The 22,194-nt window shown below is 38.5% G+C and overlaps 1 long non-coding RNA gene across 2 annotated transcripts; it reads right to left on the bottom strand.

Annotated features, from left to right (window-relative positions):
* Positions 1-815: 815 nt before the first annotated feature.
* LOC134361312 (uncharacterized) lies at positions 816-10,999 on the bottom strand. Of its 2 annotated transcripts, none has more exons than XR_010021399.1 (4): positions 10,941-10,999; positions 9,890-10,030; positions 1,969-2,278; positions 816-1,292 (listed from the first exon to the last, which is right to left on the bottom strand). It is a non-coding gene; the product is annotated as an uncharacterized LOC134361312 (long non-coding RNA). The 2 variants fall into 2 exon arrangements; XR_010021400.1 differs by having other exon boundaries at positions 9,890-10,004; positions 10,941-10,988.
* Positions 11,000-22,194: the final 11,195 nt, after the last annotated feature.

Genomic DNA, 22,194 nt, shown 5'->3' with positions numbered 1-22,194 from the left:
TGGTGCCCTCTTACCTCCAATCACTGTACTCCTGCCTGCCTCCCTGCCTGGCTTGTTTCCATCCAGGCTTCCATTCACTCAACAAAGCTTTTGAGCACCTGCTCTATGCCCGGTGCTGTGCCAAATGCTAGGCACCCGGCAGGACTTCTCAACACCTGGTGGCCCCCTGTGGTACACTGAGCCAGTCCTACTTGGGCCTTCTTTCCTGTGTCACTCTCAGCCCTTCCATGTCCCCCAATTATCCCTCCCTCCATCTACCTCCTATGACTCTTTCCCTCTCCTCAACTATGGGAGTGGGACTATTTCTTTATAGTTCTCATCATAGTGATGTAATATATCATTCTTATAAAAGGATTGCTCTTGGTAATCATGGATTTCACTCAGGAGTTTCTGCACAGTAAAAAGCGCTGGTGTGAAGAACTGAGGTCTTCCATGAAATGAGCAAGGGACTCAATGAGGGATCTGAAGCAGGAGGGAAAGGGAAGTAAGACTCCGAGCAGAATCTTTCCAATTTCACCAGGTAGACAAGTTGCCTCTTTCATCTCTTATTGTTGGTGAGCTGTGTGTGTAAATGGTTGAAGGGACAAATTTCTGGGTTCAAATCCCAGCTCCGCAAGTAATAATCTAAGAAAGCTATTTGGTCTGCATTCCTTAGTTTCTTCACACGAAAAGAGGGTTGGTAGTAATATCTAAGTACATCTCAGAGTGGTTTGGGGATTGTATTAGTTCGTTTTGTGTTGCTTATAACAAAATACCTGAGACTGGGTTATCTATAAAGAAAAACGACATTTATTGCTTACAGTTTCTAAGGCTGGGAAGTCCAAAGTCCATCTGGTGGAGGCGACAGTGACCCAGGGGTCTCACATTGCAAGATGGTGGAAGCAGAGAAAGCAGAGAGAGACAGACAGACTCTCCTCTTCTTGTAAAGCCCTTAGAACCATGCCCCTGACCACCATTTTTAATCCATTCACCACTGCACGATCCTACAATCCAGCCTTTCAATTACCATAATAGGATTTTCCACCCTCTTAACAGTCACAGTAGGGGCTAAGTTTCTAATACATAAAACTTGGGGGACACAATTCAAACTTCAGTGAGTGTGTGGGGGGGGACATAATTCAATCCACTACAGAGATTAACATAAATTTTAATATGTATGAAATCTTTATAATACTGACATGCACAGTAAGCATGCTGTAAATATTAACTTTGATTTTTTGTGAAGCCAACTCTATGCTTTCTACTTTGCATCCAAAAAAGAGGACTTGTTATTCAGGCCACAGTTTCCTCATCTGCAAAAGAGGAAGTAGCAATTGAATGAGGATGTGGGACAGAGGACCAGTCAGGTGACCACATTCTGGTCCTTGATCTCTGCTGGCTTCATGACCTTTGGCAACCCACTTAACCTCTCTGCACCCCAGAGCTTAAACTTGGTTTGCATTCCCCAAACTCAGGTCATTCAAATAATACTTGCAGAATCTTTGCCATACCCTTGTTCCACATCCCTATACATGGCTACTTACTTGATACTTACCTTTAGATAATCTTTAAATCAACTCATTTTTATATGTAGCCTCACAGTAATATCTGGGGATTCAAGGGTTTGAAAATGCTAATTATAGGTTTTTCTAATGCATGTTAAAGTAAATACCTGTTGAAATTTTTTAACATTTGTTTAATACTCAAATTATCTTACATGCCACCAATGACATATATGCAATTTTAGGAAACTCTGGATTAAATGTTCACTGTGAATCCAGCCAGCTCTAAAATATAAAATGTTGCATAATTTTCATGTGGTTATTTAACTCTGAATGTGTTTCCTTATATCATTTGCCTCCTTGGGGGCACAAACCATGCCTGGATGGTTTTGGGCACCTATCACATAGAGTGCTTAATAAATCTTTATTTAATTGTAAATTATAAATCCAGCCTATACACATATAACTATATCCATCACCTACTAACCTTCAGACCAGTACCAAAAATGCTTATTTCTTTTTCTCCACGTCAGTCTCACTGTATTCTTCAGATGGTTGATCACTAAAGGAAGCGAAGCATGTGTAGTTCCAGGCCTTGCGTGGGCACTCGGGAAATGTTACCTTCTCTGACCTCCTTCCTTCTTCCTGTGCCCCTTTGTTAGTGAATAGCTGTCTGCCCATGTGAAAAGTGAGCCCACTTCCTAAGGAGTTTATAGTCCAGGATATTATTGGGCCAGAATAATTGTTGTCCTCTGTGTTGGCCCTAAAAAAGATTCCATTCCCAGGGTCAGAAACGTCTAAGAAAGAAAAAAATTATACTTTTAAGCACTATTATTAAAGAGATCTTGAGAAATTGTCTGGTGATTTACTAAAAGCTCATCAGCAAAAATTTAATGCACACCCACAATATCATGGCACCATTCTGGGTTCACAGCTTTTGTAATTTCTCAGTCAACCAACACTTATTAAGCACCTTCTCGAGCCCTTTCTGTATCAATCACCTTGGGAGGTACAAATCTGAATAAGACTATCAGACTGTGAAGACACTAGAAGACCGTGAGCACCTTGACAGCGAGGAATATGTCTTATTCATCTCTGCATCCCCTAGGGCTTAGCAAATCATCACACATGTGGTAGCTGTGCATTAAATATTTGTTCAGTAAATTAACAAATGAATTAATAACACCGGTCCAGCACTTACAGAGCTTACAGTCTGTTTGAGAAAAGAGAAGGCATAGACGAATAAAGGGTTAGTAAGCAATAAACCTGACCTTACAAGAGATAACACAAGCTAATAAAAAGTTTAAATGAAAGGCATACTGTTACATTCCTCCCCCAAAACAGCAAGTGTTGATTCAGTGGCAGGTCTCACAAAAGAATGTGTGTTGGCCAGTCTTCTGTACTTATTTTTCCACCGGTAAGCCTGACTTCAGAGGGAAGTTGCTAAATTGTTGTCATGGGACTGATTTCTAAAGGCCACTGACTTTATTGGCTCCTAGGAGTGAGCAGGGTATTATTTAATGTAAATAAATCAGTGGGTGTTTATCCTTCCAAACATTCTTTAGACATCCACAGGCAACGAGGGAAATGGCAAGGATGACTCCTTCAGAGCTGTGGAACTGAGTATACAAAAGAAGCTGGAAACTTTTGCTTAATGATTTTGTAGGCTTTAAGTCAGGATGACCTGTCAACGTGGAAGAGCCCCTGCCTTGACTTCCTGGAGAAAGGTGCTGGGCTTTCTGCACAAGTTCTAGGATTCCAAACTGTAAGCATAAAAATAGTAACCTAAATCAATGTTTTCTATTATTCATTAGTTACTGAAATACTCTTTCCAAATACACATTTAACTGAAAAATGCCTTCTTCCATAAGGTTTTAAACCATAGTTAGTCTATGAATCAGACCATATGTTTCAGTCTATTTCATTGGGCACTGATACCACCAGCAAAACCATAATTAATTGGGAAGAATGACATTTCCATAAAAAAATCTTTTGAAAAACGATTTATGCACCTGCCTAATAAAAATTTCAAACAGTGCAAAATGGTATGGAATGGAAAGTAAATTTCTATCGATCTCTGAAACCCAATCTCCCAATCTTTTCCATAGAGTCATCCAGTGTTAAATTTCTTGGGTATCCTTCTAGAAATATTTTATGTATATAGGCATGTATATATGTACATACGTATCTATGCCCCATCCCTTTTCTTATACATGACTATGTTCCCTAGTGAAACTTAACAGATATTGTAAGGTTTCTTGCAAATCTATACAGCTGCACTACATTCCATAAGATGGATGTCCCATAATTTACCCAGCCCCTTCTGATATACATAATGGTGTTGTTTCCAATTTTTTATTCCCACAAACATATTTTTGCACATATGCATGAATAGGACTATAAAATCAGTTCCTTAAGTGGAATTGCAGAGTCAAAGGATATGTGAATTTTAATTCTTATAAACATTGCTAAATGGTGACTCTTAACTTTTGATGAGAATTACCAAAAGTAAAGTATTAATTTGTAGCAGAAACTATTATGAAGACAGTATTTTAGTTTCAACTTTAATACCTCAGGCAAGCAAACAGCATACTTATTTGTGAAATAAGGACATTTGCCAATGTCTTGCCCACTGAAAACATGCACGCACACACATTGTTATGAATCTATTCAAAATATACTGTGACAACAGCTTACTAAATGAGGAACTTGCCAGAAGTTCCTTACCACCACATTGCATGAGTGTTTGTTGCAATGAGGTTAGCTCACTAATGCTGCACACTCTCCACTTGCCCTGGCTGTGTTTACTGCCCTTTGCAGCCCTGATCAGTTACCAACACTGTGTATGTTTCTTTTGTAACCAAAGGTCCCTGCCCTCCCTCCCCCTCCAACACAGGTGCAGCCTTTTCTTCTCACCTGGTTCCCTCACTAAAGTTATTCAGTCTTAAAGTGTCAGGTCAGGCGTATTATTGATGCATCAACGAAGAGAACCAGCACAATGAAACTAATTTTCTACTACCTGTGGGGACAAGTTAGTGAACAGACAACCTTGTGTTCTTTTCAACTGCCACTTCCCTTACTGGCTTCTTATTTTTTAAAAAGTGGAGACCTAGAACATCCTCCAGTTTCTCTAGTGTTTTCTCAACACACTCTTGGCTACAATCCCAAGTTGGGCCTCCTTTCCTATTTGCTCTTGTAACATGAGAAACAGTGTGGAGGTTTTTTGTTTGTTTTGTAACCAGCTGTAACCATTTTCTTTTCTCTGCCTCTGACTATAAACACATAACCTTCCTGGTAACAACTGAAAATCTACATCTGACCAGGTTAAAACTGAATGAAGTCATTTTGGTTCCACTGGTGACAACCAATTAAATAAATATTCTGCTTATATTTAGAATGGGTTGCAAATTTAAGAAGATGGCTTAAGCCCTACTTAAAATATTTTTTGGCTCCTCCATGAATCCATGAAATAATTCCTGCAATATGAATAATCAAGAAGCTTCATTTTTACACATACTTCAAAATCACTCAAAAAGCCAGAGATTGGACAAAAGAAAAATAGATTTAGACTCCACAAAGAAGCTATTTCAATATCCCTACGCTGTGAGTTGTTTAAATTCCTTAACCCAGATAGCCCTACTGTCTCAGGAAGCAATGGAAAAAACAGATGTTCTATTTAAAAATAAAAATAAGAAACACACTGTGCCGTGTTGACACTTTGTTGGTAAACCTCAAACTCACGTGAGTCAGTCACCTGCCCAGGTGAGGGTTTAGAAGTTGGTGCTACTACTCTTAGTCCAGAAAGAAGGACCCTGGGGCCTAGAAAAGGGGATAAGAATGTACAACAGTGGGGAGCCACCAAACTACTCCAGACCAGGCTACACAAACCTTGACAGAAAATCTCCAAACGTAAGCAACTGACCAAATCCCTTCACACAGCAGAGAGCTTTCAAAATCAGTAAAGACAATATCCCACCTTTGAGCACTTACGACAAAGACATAAATGTATCTTTCACAATGGACTTCTTTATTGAGATCTACCTCCTTTCATTCAACAAGCATGTATTAGGGATGTTTTATGTGGCAGACTTTCAGCTAGGTGTTGCACAAAGACTAAAAAGTCATCAACTCTGCCTCATAGTGGGCACTCATAAAATATTGTAAAATGAGTAAATCAGTGAATGCATGCACGCATGCATGAATGAGTGAATGAATCTTACGATCAGGTTAGGGGAGAAAACACAGGTTGAGTTTTCTATTACCTGTGGATGTGGCATGTACAGAGTACAGTGGCATGAATGACCAGTTCTACCCAGAGTAGCAGGGAAAGGCCTTAGACTTGAGGTGACAATTGAATGGGTAATGGCCAAATGCATGGGGGAACAAGAGGTGTTTATGTAGATAAATGAAAGACCATAGCATGAGCAAAGGCCTATATCAGAGATCAGCAAACTACAACCTGTGGACCAAACCCAGCCTGCCTCCTGCTTTTGTAAATAAAGTTTTATTTGAACATGGCCGTGCTCAATCACTTACATTTTGTCTGTGGCTGCTTTCACACCACAACAGCAGCAGTGAGTAGTTGAAACAGAGACCATATGACCCAGAAAACCAAAAGTATTTGCTATCTGGCCCTTTACAGAAAATGTTTGCCAACCCCTGACCTAGAGATAGGAAAGAGCTGCACATTCAGGGACTGGTAGGAAAGTCCCAGGAGCTGGAAATTGAGGTCCAAACAGGGCTCAGTGACAGAAGAGACAGAAAAGTGAACAGGGTCCAAGTTCTGAAGACACTTTTACATCATTCTAAGGAATTTGGTCTTCTTCCTTTAGGAAATGGGTAACAAGAGGAGTTTGGGTCTTAGAAATGTCTCTCAGCCACCAGGATAGAAGGAGAGATGCAAGACTGCAGCAGGAGACCAGCTCTCCAAACCTCACACCTCACAAATGTCTGGATGCAACACGCCTTGAAGAGCTGAACGCTTGTCATTATGCATCTTGCTCTATGCTTGGGGAACAGAACCTGGCACACAGGCACACACAATCAGTGTTTGTTGAATAAAGGAATTAAGGAAGGAATAAAAACAGCATTTTAATAGCACCATTATTAAAAGGTTTTCTTAATAAGCTGCCTCTGCTATGAAACAAATAGCTGAGATTCCCTCTGGTTTCCACTTTCCACATTAGCAGGCATTGAGATCCAGGCATGAGCAGGTTAATAGCAAAACACAAGCCAGAGAGAAATTCCTCCCCTTCATCTCCGGTGCCAACATCATCAAATACCAGTCACTGGCCAAACCTGTGTTTATTCCATGCCCTGTGGCCTAATGAGAGGGGATGGGACACGAAGCAGCTCTGCTAATAACTGTTATAAAAATAATAATATCACTTGGTTCCATGTGCCATCTTTCATTGGAATATCTTGAATCATTTTTTCTCTTGTGTAATTATTATTTCCATTTTATTTCCACTAAAGGAGAAGCCAAACCATAGAGAGGTTGTGACTTGTCCAAGGTCATTGAGCAAACCAGAAAAGCAGTTTTTAAAAGCTGAGAAGGCTATCAAGATATGTGAAATCCAGTTTCCTTCTCAGCCTAGAAAGGGCCAGGTTTATGACTCAGTATAGAACACAGCATTATCTGAGCTCAGTGTCTCTTAAAAATGAGTCATGCTAAAGGAGAGTCAGGGCCAAAGGGTCTGTGTGAGATGCATGTTTTTAGTAGTTGCACATTGCTCCTGACCATCAGATTTCAACACCTATCACCAAAGTCCATCACAGACAGGGTGTCTTCAAAGGTTCAGCCTACAGAAGTGTAGGATTCTGAAGAAACAATTAAAAGAGTTAGAAGACAACCAACAGAGTGGGAGAAAATATTTGCAAAATATACATCTGACAAAGGATTAATATCCAGAATATATAAGGAACTCAAACAACTTTACAAGAAGAAAACAAGCAACCCAATTAAAAAATGGGCAAAAGAGCTAAGTAGGCATTTCTCTAAGGAAGATATACAAATGGCCAACAGACATATGAAAAAATGCTCAACATCACTCAGCATCCGGGAAATGCAAATCAAAACCACACTGAGATACCATCTAACCCCAGTTAGGATGGCTAAAATCCAAAAGACTCTGAATGATAAATGCTGGCGAGGTTGCAGAGAAAAAGGAACTCTCATACATTGTTGGTGGGACTGCAAAATGGTGCAGCCTCTATGGAAAATGGTATGGAGGTTCCTCAAACAATTGCAGATAGATCTACCATATGACCCAGCTATCCCACTGCTGGGAATATACCCAGAGGAATGGAAATCATCAAGTCGAAGGTATACCTGTTCCCCAATGTTTATCGCAGCACTCTTTACAATAGCCAAGAGTTGGAACCAGCCCAAATGCCCATCATCAGATGAGTGGATACAGAAAATGTGGTACATCTACACAATGGAATACTACTCAGCTATAAAAACGAATGAAATACTGCCATTTGCAACAACATGGATGGACCTTGAGAGAATTATATTAAGTGAAACAAGTCAGGCACAGAAAGAGAAATACCACATGTTCTCACTTATTGGTGGGAGCTAAAAATTAATATATAAATTCACACACACACACACACACAAAACTGGGGGGGGGGGGAGAAGATATAACAACCACAATTACTTGAAGTTGATACGACAAGCAAACAGAAAGGACATTGTTGGGGGGCAGGGGGGAGGGAGAAGGGAGGGAGGTTTTGGTGATGGGGAGCAATAATCAGCCACAATGTATATCGACAAAATAAAATTTAAAAAATAAAAATTAAAAAAAAAGAAGTGTAGGATTCTGGCTTGGAGGTGTCTGTTCTTTCTGGCCATTCTCCCAGCTGTCAGTACCTACGAAGTTCTGGCCTCTCCATTTCTTTATTCATCAGGAGCCTATGACTAAAATAACCACAGCTTCCAGTTGGTCTGTGACAATCCCAATATTTGCCTTTTGTTGCAGCATAATTACTAATAAATCCTCCTTTTACTCTAAAATATACCCCAGTTTGGACCATAATGCATTATATGGTCACTCTAGCTCTGACAAATCAAGAGTTGTCTATGCTGAATCTGAAAGCCCTCCTTTTGTCATAATTATTCTATTTCAGCAGCTTTTGTTTCATAGACCTAGAATCTGGAAACAATAGATCCAAACTCCCAGTCAGTTCAGGGATCTGCTCTGAGAGGTAATCTAATCTCTACACAAATTTTCCAGATAATAGAGTTTGCTACACAATCCATATAACAGTTAATTACTGATTGTTATAAAACACTTCCCTACCTTTTATAATAAACCTGCCTTTCCATATCTTTTGTATGTTGATCTTAATGCTATCTCAAAAAGTTGAAAACTCAATCTTCCTTCCTGTTCCATAAAGTCCTCTGTTCTCCAGCCCAAACAACACCAAGCATAAAGAACAAATTTTAGCACAGCATTTAGGAATGTGGCTTTGTAGTCACAAATACCTGAACTCAGATGAGGGCTCTGTCATTCTCTGGCTGGCTGATCTTTGGCAAACACTTAACTTCTCTAATTTCATTTTCCTTGTTTATACATTTTTAACAAACATTAACTACTTGAGGTAGGCACTGCTAGTTATGTAGCCAATAGGCAGTCCTCCTTTCTTACTAAACAAGGGGCTCACTTAAACACTCTTGGATTACCTGGCTCCCTTGCAGCTAGATGTGGTCATGCAAGACAGTTCTGAACAATAAGTTGCAAGTAGAAGTACAAACTGACATTTCTCAGAAAGCTTGTTAGAGGGTGCATATTCAGCTTGCACTTACCTTTTTAGTTTTTGCCACTTAGCCTTGCCCTTCTTCCTCCTTTCTCCTAAAAATCAGTTGTGATGCACAAAGTAGAATAGCCATGTTGTTGTACACATGAGGAAAAAAGCTTTCACAGAAGGCTCCTGGTGGCATTATGGGGCCCCTATACTCACCCTGAAGTGCTTACAGCTGGACTTCTTATTACATGAGAAAAGTAAATCCCTCATTTGGTAAGCCATTGAAGTTGGGTTTCTGCTACTTACAGTCAAACCAATCCTAAATGGCACATATTCCAGAGGCTTGTTATAAACATAAAATTACTTTACTAGAGTGCCCAGCACAGAGCAAATACACATTGAATGGTTTGCTATATCACTATCATGATTATTATCATCACTAATCATTCCCATGGACCATAGACACAGGGTCAAGAGCACACAGATACAGCAATCCTTTTGAACTCCATTAGCACCAGTACAAAAATACTGTGATCTCTCAAGCACAAAAAAAAAAAAAAGTTACTTGCAGGTATTTGGACATATGCATCTCTGTTAGTGGCTAATAAAGCCAGTTCTTCAAAGCATCAGATCCCAAAAGCAGAAAAATGATATTCTACCTGGCTGGTGGGTCAGAGAACAAGGTCTTGCCTGCAACGAAGGCCCTGCCTGGTTTCCTTCCTGGACAGGGAATCCACCCATGTTGTAAAGCATATCTCCTGGAAGTGCCATCTTCTGTGAATGATGAGCAAAGTTCAACGCTGTAAGGATATAGTTATTTCATAGGAACAGAGTTTCTGCTGAGAAACCAAAGCCACACCTAAAACCAGCTGACCACAGGAGCACATGTTTAAACACAGCACTGGGGAGTCTAATTATCTTTCTTTCTATAACCTAACTGAACCATCGCCAAGATCAGATAAGAACGGAACTGGCCACACATTCTTCCCTGGAGTCCACCAAGCCACAGATTCAGGTTCAAGGGCCTATTGTGACATCCATCCCGCCTCCACCCACCTTCACTCCAGAGTCTACAGAGATAGAAAATGGTACAGTGGAAACAAAACAAACACCTGTGGGTTTTAGAGTCAACGACCTGGGGTTTAAATCCCAGTGGGTCACTGACAAGCTGGGTAACTTTGAGCAAACAACTTTCCCTCTCTGAGCTGCAGTTTTTGCATCTGTAAAACAGAGATAAGAATGTTCATTTCACAGGTTTGCAGGAAATTGAAGGAGACAGTGTGTGCAACGGTACCTGGTAGGGAGTTATCATTAGTTTCCCTTCCTCCCCTATCAGCAGGGTGGCCCTGGCTGGCTGGCCTTATCCACCCCTAAGCCCAAGGAGTGGACCCAGCTCCAGTCACTCCTGCTGAGTGCATCTTGTTGCCTTCTGCCCCGTGCATCATCATCCAAGCTTTTGGGCCACACTTGGGGAGCCAAAGCCTTCCCTGAGGTTGAAGTCATAAAGCAAAAAAAGACAAAGCTCTGCTTTCAGAGAGAAGGTTTGGTTGGCAATGAGCAAAGCCATCTGTCTGTGGCTAATCTGCCCTTGGGAATGGGAGTGAGTGCCCAGCAGCCCAACACGAAAGGGCTGGCCCATTCAGCGCTCCCACCCACCACAGCCATATACTGCCCCTGGACAAAGAGCTAAAGAGTAGGAAGCTACTTCACCTTGTTCTCTGTTCTCTGGACACAGCACCCTCAGGCCCCAGCCTCAGGCAGGATGGAATACAACAGTCACAAGATTCACACCTCAAGCCATGAAACATACTCTTCTTGCTACATCACTTGGCAGGTGTCCTCGGCAGTCAGTTCCGTGGCTATCATGGTGCACACAGCATACTCCTCACTGCTGGGTCATGGGAACTGCCACTGTTATTCTCTCTTTTCTTTTAACCATTGGTGTTATCAAGGGGCATTTATCAAACAGGGTTTGTGGCTATTGAGACTGGCACAATATTTGTACATACATCTCTCTTTAGCTCCATAAGCTAGCAACACAAAACCTGGCAGAAACCAGAAATTCAGGGCCCAGATACCATGGCTCAACACAAAATCACAGAGGACACATTTATCACAGAGGACAAAAACAGGTAACTAGTAACAGCAAACAGTAACATTAACCGCATGGCAGGCTCTGTGCTAAGCACTTAACTTTCTATTATTATTATTATTATCCCCATTTTAAAAAAAACAAAAACAAAAAACTTAAACTTCTTAGCATATTCTAGGTATTTATCTCTTATAGGTTTTAGATATTATAAATCTTTTCCCATCTCATCACCTTTTTGTTAACTTTGCTTATGGTGCCTGTCCTTTAACAGACATTCTTCATTTTTTAATGTGGTCGAATCTATTAAATTTTCAACTTCTGGTTTGTGTGTGGAGGATCTTTTTCAACACCTCCAGTATCTTCTGTTAGATTTTTCTTTCACACTGGATTTCTCTTTTGTATCTGCTTGAGATAGTGAACAAATTTTTTTTTTTTTTTTTTTTTTTTTTTTTTTTTTTGCGTATTATGAGCTGTTCCACCACAGGAAACTCATTGGTGCAGTTTAGGTAATCCATCCTTTTCCCACTGACATATGGTGCCATGTCTATCCCAAAGCAGGTTCCCATATGGGTCTGTTTCTGACCCTCTGTTCTTTTCCACAGGCCTATTTGACTATACACCAGTTCCATACTGTTTTTATCTGGAAGGATGAGTCCCTCCTCTTTTTTTTTTTTTTTTTTTAAAGATGACCAGCAAGGGGATCCTAACCCTTGACTTGGTGTTGTCAGCACCACGCTCTCCCAAGTGAGCCAACCGGACATCCCTATATAGGGATCCGAACCCGTGGCCTTGGTGTTATCAGCACCACACTCTCCCAAGTGAGCCATGGGCCGGCCCCAGTCCCTCCTCTTTATTCTGCCTTTCAGAGTGGACTTAGGCAACATTAACCTTTATTCCTTCACATAAATTTTACTTTATTTATTTATTTATTTTTTGGCAGCTGGTCAGTACGGGGATCTGAACCCTTGACCTTGGTGTTATAACACCACGCTCCAATCAACTGAGCTAAAAGGCCAGCCCCCTTCTTCACAGAAGTTTTAGAATAAGTATGTTCAGTTCCTCCAAAAAACAACCTAGCCATAATTCCACTGTCTGAAATTACATTGAATTTTTAGGTTAATTTCGAGGGAAATTAACATATTTACATGTCAAAGGTGTGTTATATCTTTCCATTTATTCATATCTTTTCAAATGTACAATTATTCTTTTTTAGGTTATTTTCTACACACTATAGTTGGAGAATGATATCTTATTTTTTTACTATATTTTCTAGGTGGCTTTGATAAAGTTGATAAATAATAATAATTTTATGAAAGTGATCAGGTATTTGCCATCCTTGCTGAAGTCTCCTATTTTAGTCTGTCTGTTGATTAAATCTGCTCATCCAATCTTTTTTCCTTTTTACTCTCCTTTTCCCTTTTTTTCCTGTCTTCCTGTCTTGGCCAGAAACCTCAATATATCAAATAATTAACAGTTAACTGTTATCAATCAGGAACAGTCAAAGCAGGATGTCTAAATTTTTTTTAAACCACATTATTTGGCCCTTTACAGTTTTTAAACAGCTTCCATACCCATTACACCATTTGTATCTTATAAACACAAGGTAGGGAGAACAGGTATTGGTCCAATTTACAAATAAGACTCAATATTGTTGGATTTGGGGAGATTACACAACTCGAAAGGAACGAAATTTATACTCAGGTCTTTAAGCTCCAAGTCCTCTCCCTATAGCAGGCTGAGTTATATTTAAAATGCATAAAACTAGCTGAGTTGGTTAGAGCACAGTGTGGTAATAGCAAGGTCAAGGGTTTGGATCTTCGTTCCAGCCAGCCGCCAAAATAAATAAATAAATAAATCATAAAATATATATAACTATTTTTCTTCATTTTAAGGAATTGTTAAAAATAAAATATATAAAACTGCATAATTTAATCCAGTAATACACAAAGTGAATTTTAATTTAAGCCTGATACCATCCTGATAAAGATATCTGACATAATCCTATCATTTTTAAAGAAAGCTATATCAGCTGATATTTAAAGTTTTAAACTTTTTAAGGGTTAACAGTCATATGCTCATATCAATTGAGGTTGTAATTCTACTGAGTTTGGGTCTCTACAATAGCAAAACAGTTAATTTGATCCGTTTAGGTATACAGGTCAGTTCTGTGGGAGGGAGAGGAACTGGATGAGAAATATTTATCAAATTGATTTTGCAATGCAGTTACAACTTTTATTTAAACATTTAAAAGCTGCAGTAAGAATAATATTGCTATTCCATTTCTTTCAGAAGGAAAAAAGAAGTAAATCGATCTCTTAGAATAGCCCATTGGGAAAGGACAGACCTGTGGACAGAACTCATGAACTAAGCTGGAACATGGTCCACCGGTCCTCTGTAATCAAGCCCCCTGATTCATTCATGGAAATCAATGCCTCTTAAATGCAGTGAATGACACCTCAGCAGACACACAAGAAAGGTGATTCCTGTAGCACCTTTAAAAGTGTAACCATCAGGAAGCAATTAGGGACTGCATTTCTTTCCAACAGTCAGGGTGTTTTTCTTCCCATCACCTGCCTTTCCGCTTAGGGAATGTGTAAGGGATGGTCCTGTCCAAATGCTGCTGTTACTTGGAATGTACACATGACACTGGTTTTCAAAGGGGTACCAGGCAAAAAGAGCAGGAGAGCCCACACGAAGATGGAAAGGTGCTTAAATAAGAAGAATCAAAGTCTATCAGGAGGAAACCAGAAAACCACAGTCTTTCGCAAATGCAGTTTTGCGAACTGAGTAATGCAATACAATAACGCAACCAAACAGACAGCTTAATATAACTATGAGAAAAATGAAGGGAACAGAATGGCTCCAAATCCATCATATTTATTACAACCACTGATTTCCTTCGAAATGGCACATGCTTTATAATGAAATTTACTGTGAGCTAGCTACCAAAAATCATGTTTTTATAGGAAATGTGTTGTCAGAAAGACTTACAGATTTTATTTTAAATCCTCAAGATTATGAAATTGAGCTATTAACCAATGAAGGTAAAAATTTGGCTTCAGTGCAGAACAGTCACGGAGGTAGTGATTTCTACTTAATCTCTTAACAATGAAAGGAAAAAAACCCCACCTCAACTGAAACGAATACAGTTTTCTCTGGCAAGATATACCATGTCAGCTAATAATATAGGAGCTATCTATGTGGAATGAATTTTCTTTCATTTAAAAAAAAAAAAAAGCCCATGCTTGTTAAACACACGAACTGTACACGTTTATATTTGGCCAGCTCCTGTCCCCACAACTGTTCATTCCAGCATTAGACCTAAGCACTTGTAAAGCGAATGAATGTATCTGTACAGCAATGAGTAAAAATAAACTGAACTATTCTTGTAACACTATCAAAATGATCTGACTAAATAGATCATATTTCATGGGATAAAGCAATCAAATTAGATGTTTCCTCACGTTTTATGACTGTTTTTTCTTATTCACTGTGTATAAAATAGCTGACCTTCATTCCAAGAGAATGAGTAGCGACCAAATTTAATGCTATTTGCTCAGGGCTCACACACTAGTTTCACTGCCTCAGAGGCAAAGCTTCTGAATGTGCTGTTCTTACGGAGACCCAATGCTTGGTATGTAACTGAGGAGGAACATTGAATTCAATGGGCATTCTATTAGCTTTGTGGGATAATCATGGTATTCCAATGTTGTTCAACTCTTTGGTAATGAAGTTTAGGTAGAAGTTGGGTAAGTCATTATCTTTTGGAGTAAGCTTAAATACATATGTATAATCTCTACAACAAGAAGTTCCCAAGGATAGCCAATTAAAGAGCAACTAGTAGTACCCCTTCCCCATTACATTTTAGACACACTGGCAATGGGTTCCTGGGAGAATACAGGTGTAGTTGATTGAGTCATTGTTAACAATGTTTTACATCTTTCTTATATTAAATTATTCGTTCACATTCTGTGTTATGTGACTCTGAAGGACCATTCACTATAGGTGAAATAATTTCCCCTTCCCAATTGATTTTGGGCTTGGCATATGACCTGCTTTAGACAATGAAATGTTCCTGAACATGACACGAGGACTTAATTTCACTAGTGTGATTTCATTTGAGCTTGTGAGCGCCTGTCATGTGCTATGAAAGTTGCATGTTCCAAGAAGCAATTCGTCAAAAGAGGATGAGCAACCTATGAGAGAGACCTCTACCCTGGAGTCCAGCCAAGCACAGCCAGTTGCAGCTGACCCACAACCCACGTGGGAGAAGTAAATGCTTATTTCAAGCCAAAGTTGCAGATGGTTGGTTGGGCCATATTATTATAGCAAAATGTCATCTCAGTACCTTAGCATATACCGTTCCCCCTACTAGGAATCCTACTTTTCTGTGACTATTCTCTGCTTAGTTAGTGCCTACTCATGCCTCAGATCTGTTTAAATGTCTGGTACATAGGGCAGATGCTGCAGACCAGATTAACTACCCCTTCACATCCCATGTTTCCCCTTTTGTGAGATTCATCATTTTTATAATTATTTCTTTCATGTCATCCAACTAGAATGTAAGATTTTCTGAGGGATGGGACTTCAGCACTTCGTTCATTGGTACATTCCCAGCACAGAGCACACAATGGCAGACGCAGAGTAGATTCAATAAATATTTGCTGAGTGATTCTTTTTTAAAGGCAATGTAGTTCTACTACTTAATAGTTGGGTAAGAAACTCAACTTTTTTGAGTTTTAATTTTTTAGCATCTATAAAATGAACACAATAATACCTCTCTTTTAAGACAAGATTAAATAACCATTAAATTTAACATTACATAGGCACATAGAAGGCACTTGGTAACCTATAGTTTTCATGATAATTAGAAAGATAAATACAAATGTCCTCTGTCTTAGAAGCTGATTTGTTTTAAAGTGATATTTTGGCAAGTCAAAAAGGAAAAAGATAATTTTATGTTATTACTTATGATTGTTTAATTTAGATATTTCAAAGTATCATGCCTATTTACCATGCTCTGAGTCACTTTCAGAAGCAGTTTAAGGTAGAATTCAGCTAAGAAAAAGGTTTGCAATTGATAGCTGTTTATTTCAAACATTTGTTATTAAGTGACTCCACCCTTTAAAAGAAATTCATCCTTTCTATTTTTGAAAAAAAAATTCTTTTTAGAGTTGGCAGTCCTTTTTCCAAAATGTTTTTTATTCCTACAAGTAACTTTTGCAACAGGATTTTATTTAATTTATATCAGTTTTTTTCTTTCACCAAGAGCAACATATACCCACTATAGAAAATTAGAAAATGCAGGTAAGTATAAAAGAGGAAAATTTCAATTTCTGTAATTCCACCACCCAGAGATAGCCACTGTATACCCTTCCAGATATTTTTTGTTTAAATGGATTTTTTTTAATAATGATGAATTGTGTTGTACATTACTCTTTTGGGGTGGCTTTCTCACTTATCACAACTAGTCTTTCTATACCAATGAATATCCATCTACAACATCTTTTATTAATGGCCTTTTATTTTACTAATACCATTATTTATTTGAGCAATCCTCTATTGTTGGAGATTTAGTATATTTCACTTTTTTTTTTTTTTTTTTTTTTGCCATTATCAGCAATACTTCTGTGAATAAGTAAAGACATAACAATGAGATACTCATACCTTTAGAAAATGGCGACGACTTACTGGTGTCTTATAGTTGAGAGCACAGTATGTTATCCAGACTGTAGTCTGTCCCTTTCCTTATGTTTCTTACTGAGTCAGGGACCATCGTTGGAAAATGGTAAAGGTGGTAAGTGGGCTAAACTGGGATAAGAGCACGTGAAGAACTTTCACTTCTGGTCTCAATAATGAATGTGTAAACCAGAACCTACAAATTAACACATGATCAAAAATATAACAAAAAGCGGGAATTCTGAAATGAGAATAAAGGAAACAAAACGAAACCTGTAGGCCACTGTTGTTGCATTATCTGCAGCAACAATATCTGTATTTGTTTTGACAAACACTTTTTTCCCCAATCTGGTTTGCTAGTATGACAAGCACTGTCATTCTCATTTAACAGATTCAGGAGCTGAGGCACACACAGGAAGGCTGCCTAAGTGTCCAAGGTCCCATAAGGAGTCAGCAGCCCTGCTAATGTCTGAGCCCGCGTGTCCTGGCTCATGAATAAGTGCTCTTTTCATGCTCCCACAGTTCTCGGTAATACTGGGAATTGTTAAGAATAATGAACAGGACGCAGTGTGAAAGGGAGATTAGCAGAAACATAATTCTCCTGAGACAACACACAGACATCGGTTAGCTCAGCATGGCTCTAACATCCTTAGGAAGAAGACGATAAACACACTACCTCTATCCACCTCTATGCAATATGAGCATTATTGCTTCTTTAGAAATTTGTCCCTGTAAAGAGCTTTGATATTCTCAAAGGAAGGGTGCTGCTAAAAAGTGAAAATATTTTCTTTGCTTCTACTACACAAATGAGGGAAAGGAGATTTGCCTCAGGTAAAGGAATTATTGGAAGACATAAATTCTTTATCTAACAACGTTAGGACTACACTCCTGAGCTCCTTGGGTGGAGATACCGTGCGTCCCTGTTGTGCTTAGCACACGTCTTACAATACAGTGAAAGTCTTACTCAACACAATCAAAATTGCTAATTAATGGGCTAATCAGAAATGTCAGTTAAGAGGAGGAAAAGGATACGTTTATGTTGTAAGCATTATATTTTAACTTAAATTAATAAAAATGTACTTACCAATCTTGTGAAAGGTCATTGCCCTTTCCCTCACTGTAGGAACACTGGCAAGGGTCCAAAGCCACATTTGTTATGCAAAGTATACCCATAATTTTTCTTTCTGTGCGGTGGGTGAGAACTTGACACTCATGAGCAAAATACTATAGATTTCATTATTTTTCCCAATCTCTTATCATTAACTAATTTGACATTATTGTCTTTACAAAGCATTACATTTAAATTTCATTGTGAAAATTCTCTCTCTCTCTTTACACTCATATGTCACTGGTTAATTTAATATTGAAGTAAGTAGCATAATTTTATTAACATGTAAAACTGGTACAAATATGTTAAGGAATAAACAATTCTGACTCTCAGAAATCACAAAACTTGACTTTTGGGAGCAGAAATGGATCAGCAAGGACAGAGTGGCCAACTCTGTTCAGTGTGCTCTGAGTGCCAGTCCATGTCCTTACAGAGGGAATTAGAGAGCGCCGGTTCCTTCTATGAGTCACTAGAGTGGAAACTGGTTAAGAGTACCCACCATAGTTTTTATTAGTTAATTGTTAGAATTATGCAATGTTTTCATGGACAATGCCTAATGACAGTCCCAGGCAGGAGTTTAAATCTTATCTATCACATCGATACTCAATGTTTTTAAATCCCATCCTCCTACCCAAATAATCCCATGGAATGGGCTGAGTCCCCCATTGGGACATTATAGTTCAACTTCACCCTTTGCCCATTCCTGCTTCCCCTTACTTCCAGGGAACACTTCCCAATAAATCTCTTGCATAGAAATCTCAGTCTCAGGGTCTGATTACAGGAAACCCCACCTAAGACAGTTTTACTCCTTAAATTTTACTTGAAATTATTTTTTGTATCAATAATGACTTGAATTTTAATTAATGTTCATGTTCAACCACCTAAACTTTTTTAAGATTCTGTTTTTATTCAGAATGCTTAATTAAAAGGAAAGGACAACTATATCTTTTTTGTTTTTACTATGCGGAAACTTTATATGTTATTTTAATAAAAATTACATATGTTTAGGATATTTAGAGCTTACTTATATTTTTCCCATATAACATTCTATTTTAACTTTTCTCTAGAGTATTAAAACAGAATCTCCAGTGTCATTGATATGGATTTCAGAAATATTAAAAATTGCATGAGATCAAACAGCATCATGACATCCATGTTCCAGTAAAAGTTCAGTAGAAAAAAATTTGTGGAGTTTTTTGCAGTGAAAATTATAGACCATTCCACATTAACACATCTGAAGTTTCTAAATTTTGGGGGGGGGAGAGTGGTGTCTTTTTCTATTTTCAACAAACCTCCTTTCCCATGCCACCTCACCCCACACATATTAGAGCAGGCAACTACACCACTGATAAAAACCCAAGGCCCATATTTCAATCACTCCCTTCCTTTCAAAATTTATCCTTATATGACTCCTTGTAGTGCAGGGACCCTGCCCTCCCAGGCCAAACTGGAACATCAGCATCACACTAATTAAATGCTCTTAACATTAAATTAGCTTGGCTCACTCCTTTTCATTTTTTAATTTTTAATTTTTATAGCATTTTTTTTTTATTGAAACACAGTTAATTGTATATATCTGTGGGGTACAGAGTTGAGTACCAATACTTGTGCGCAATATGTGATGCTTAAATCAAGATAATTAGTATATTCAACATTATACACTGCAATCATTTTTTTGTGGCCTTTTACCAATTCCCCCCTTACTTCCCCTCCCTCTCTCCCTTTCCCACCTCTGGTAACCTCAGTTCTATTCTCTCCTTTTGAAAATTCAGGATATTATTTTGATTGTTGTATCTTTCTTTCTTTCTTTTTTATTTGTTTAATTTTTAGCTCCCACTTATAAGTAAGGACATGCAGTATTTCTCTTTCTGTGCCTGGCTTATTTTACTTAACATAATTTTCTCTAAGTTCATCCATGTTGCTGGAAATTGCAGGATTTCATTCTTTTTTATGACAGAGTAGTATTCCATTGTGTAAATATACCACATTTTCCTTATCAAGTCATCTGGCAATGGACATTTAGGTTGGTTCCAATTCTTGGCTATTGTAAATACAGCTGCAATAAACATGGGAGTGTGGGTATCCCTTCAACATGATGATTTCCATTCCTTTGGGTATATACCCTGCAGTGGGATTGCTGGATCGTATGGCAGTTCTATCTGTAGTTGTTTGAAGAACCTCCATACCATTTTCCATAATGACTACACCAATTTACAGTCCCACCAACAGTGTAGGAAGGTCCCACTTTCCCCTCTTCCTCACTAGGAATAAAATTATCCGAGGAGGCAAAAGACTCTACAACGAGACGTATAAATCACTGCTGAAAGAAATAAAGAGGACATAAAACGATGGAAAGATTTTCCATGATCTTGGATTGGAAGAATTAACATTATAAAAATGTCCATACTACCCAAAGCAATCTACAGATTCAACACAATCCCCATCAAAATACCAATGACATTATTCACAGAAATAGAAAAAAATCCTAACATTCATATGGAACAATAAAAGACCACAAATAGCCAAAGAAATCCTGAGGGGGGGAAAAAAATAATAAAGCAGGAGGCATAACATTGCCTGACTTCAAATTATACTACAAAGCTATGGTAACCAAAACAGCATGGTGCTGGCATAAAAACAGACACCTGTACCAATAGAACAGAACAGAGAACCCAGAAATCAACCCATGTACGTACAGCCAACTGATCTTCAGCAATGGCACCAAGAGCATACATTGGGGAAAAGACTGTCTCTTTAATAAATGATGCTGGAAAAATTGGACATCCATATGTAGAAGAGAAAAACTAGACCCAAACAACTCACTACATACCAAAATCACCTCAAAATGGATTAAAGACTAAATATGAGAACTGAAGCTATGAAACTCCTAAAAGAAAACATAGGGGAAACACTTCAGGAAGGAGGACTGGGCAAAGACTTTATTATCTAAAATCCAAGTCTTATCACCACCCTCACCATCCCTCAACTTTCAGCTTCATATCCTTCTGGGACTCCTCGCTGATCTAGTCAAAGCCTCTTCAGTCCCTCCACGACTCAGTCACCCCACATCCCTTTGGTTCCACCTCCAAAAATCGCCCTCCCCCCCACCTTGTAGTTGGCATTTGTGACTGGACACTTATTTTGTGCCTGTAACTGTACTGGACGCAGAGGACACTCCAGTGAATAGGGCAGCCAGAATCCCTGCCCTATAGAGTTTACAAATAAAGATACAATATTAAGTAGTAAGGAAAACAATGGGGATAAATAAAGAGTAAGGTAATTGGGGTGGTGAGCTGATTAAATAACATCTTAAATTTTACTCACAAGTGATAGCCATTCCATTGAGAGATACATTGCGGATTTCATCTTCACTATAATTACACACACCCCTGTGTCTTCATATTACAAAAGAGTTCATATTGACCTATATTTGTGTTCCTTTGAACTTCTTTTATGACTGCTATTCAGGCAAATAATATAGAGCACTAAAGATTGCCTAATGTCTTGTTTGCGTGGAATGTTGAGAGAATAATATAATTTATTATTACCCCATGGGGAGTGAGGGCACAAAAGACTCAGGGTTTTTTTTCCCCCACAACTTACTCTACAGAAAAAATTCAACCTAAAAATATTTAATAAAATCAAGTTTTACTCAAGTATGTAAAACTGTTACTTTTTTTAATTACCTGGACCTTGGTAGCTTAAGAAAATGTTACATGTGTGATGTTCCTATTTCCTTACTAGATTTAGGTTTTCAAATCCAGAACATGTGAAGTTGAAGGTTTTCTCATAGATGCTGTGTTTTTAATCAGTGTAAATTCATCCCACCTGACTTGTATATTTAATGGTCAGCTATGTACACATGCCTGTACACATGTGAGATACACAGGAAGCCACGAATTTCCTCTTAGAATCCTTCTATTAAAACACTAGATCTTTTTGTTCATAACAGTAAAAAACACGGAAATAATCTACTTGTCAAATAGTCACAGAATCATTAAATGAAAATTGGAATACTGTATGGTCATCAAAACTCAAGTTTTTGTAAAATACTTGATAGCATGGAGAAATGGTTGGAATATAAA

Source organism: Cynocephalus volans, chromosome 12 (assembly GCF_027409185.1).
Source record: "Cynocephalus volans isolate mCynVol1 chromosome 12, mCynVol1.pri, whole genome shotgun sequence".
NCBI lineage: Eukaryota > Metazoa > Chordata > Mammalia > Dermoptera > Cynocephalidae > Cynocephalus > Cynocephalus volans.
The sequence above is the reverse complement of the archived record's forward strand: the minus strand, read 5'-3'. Positions and strand labels throughout refer to the sequence as shown.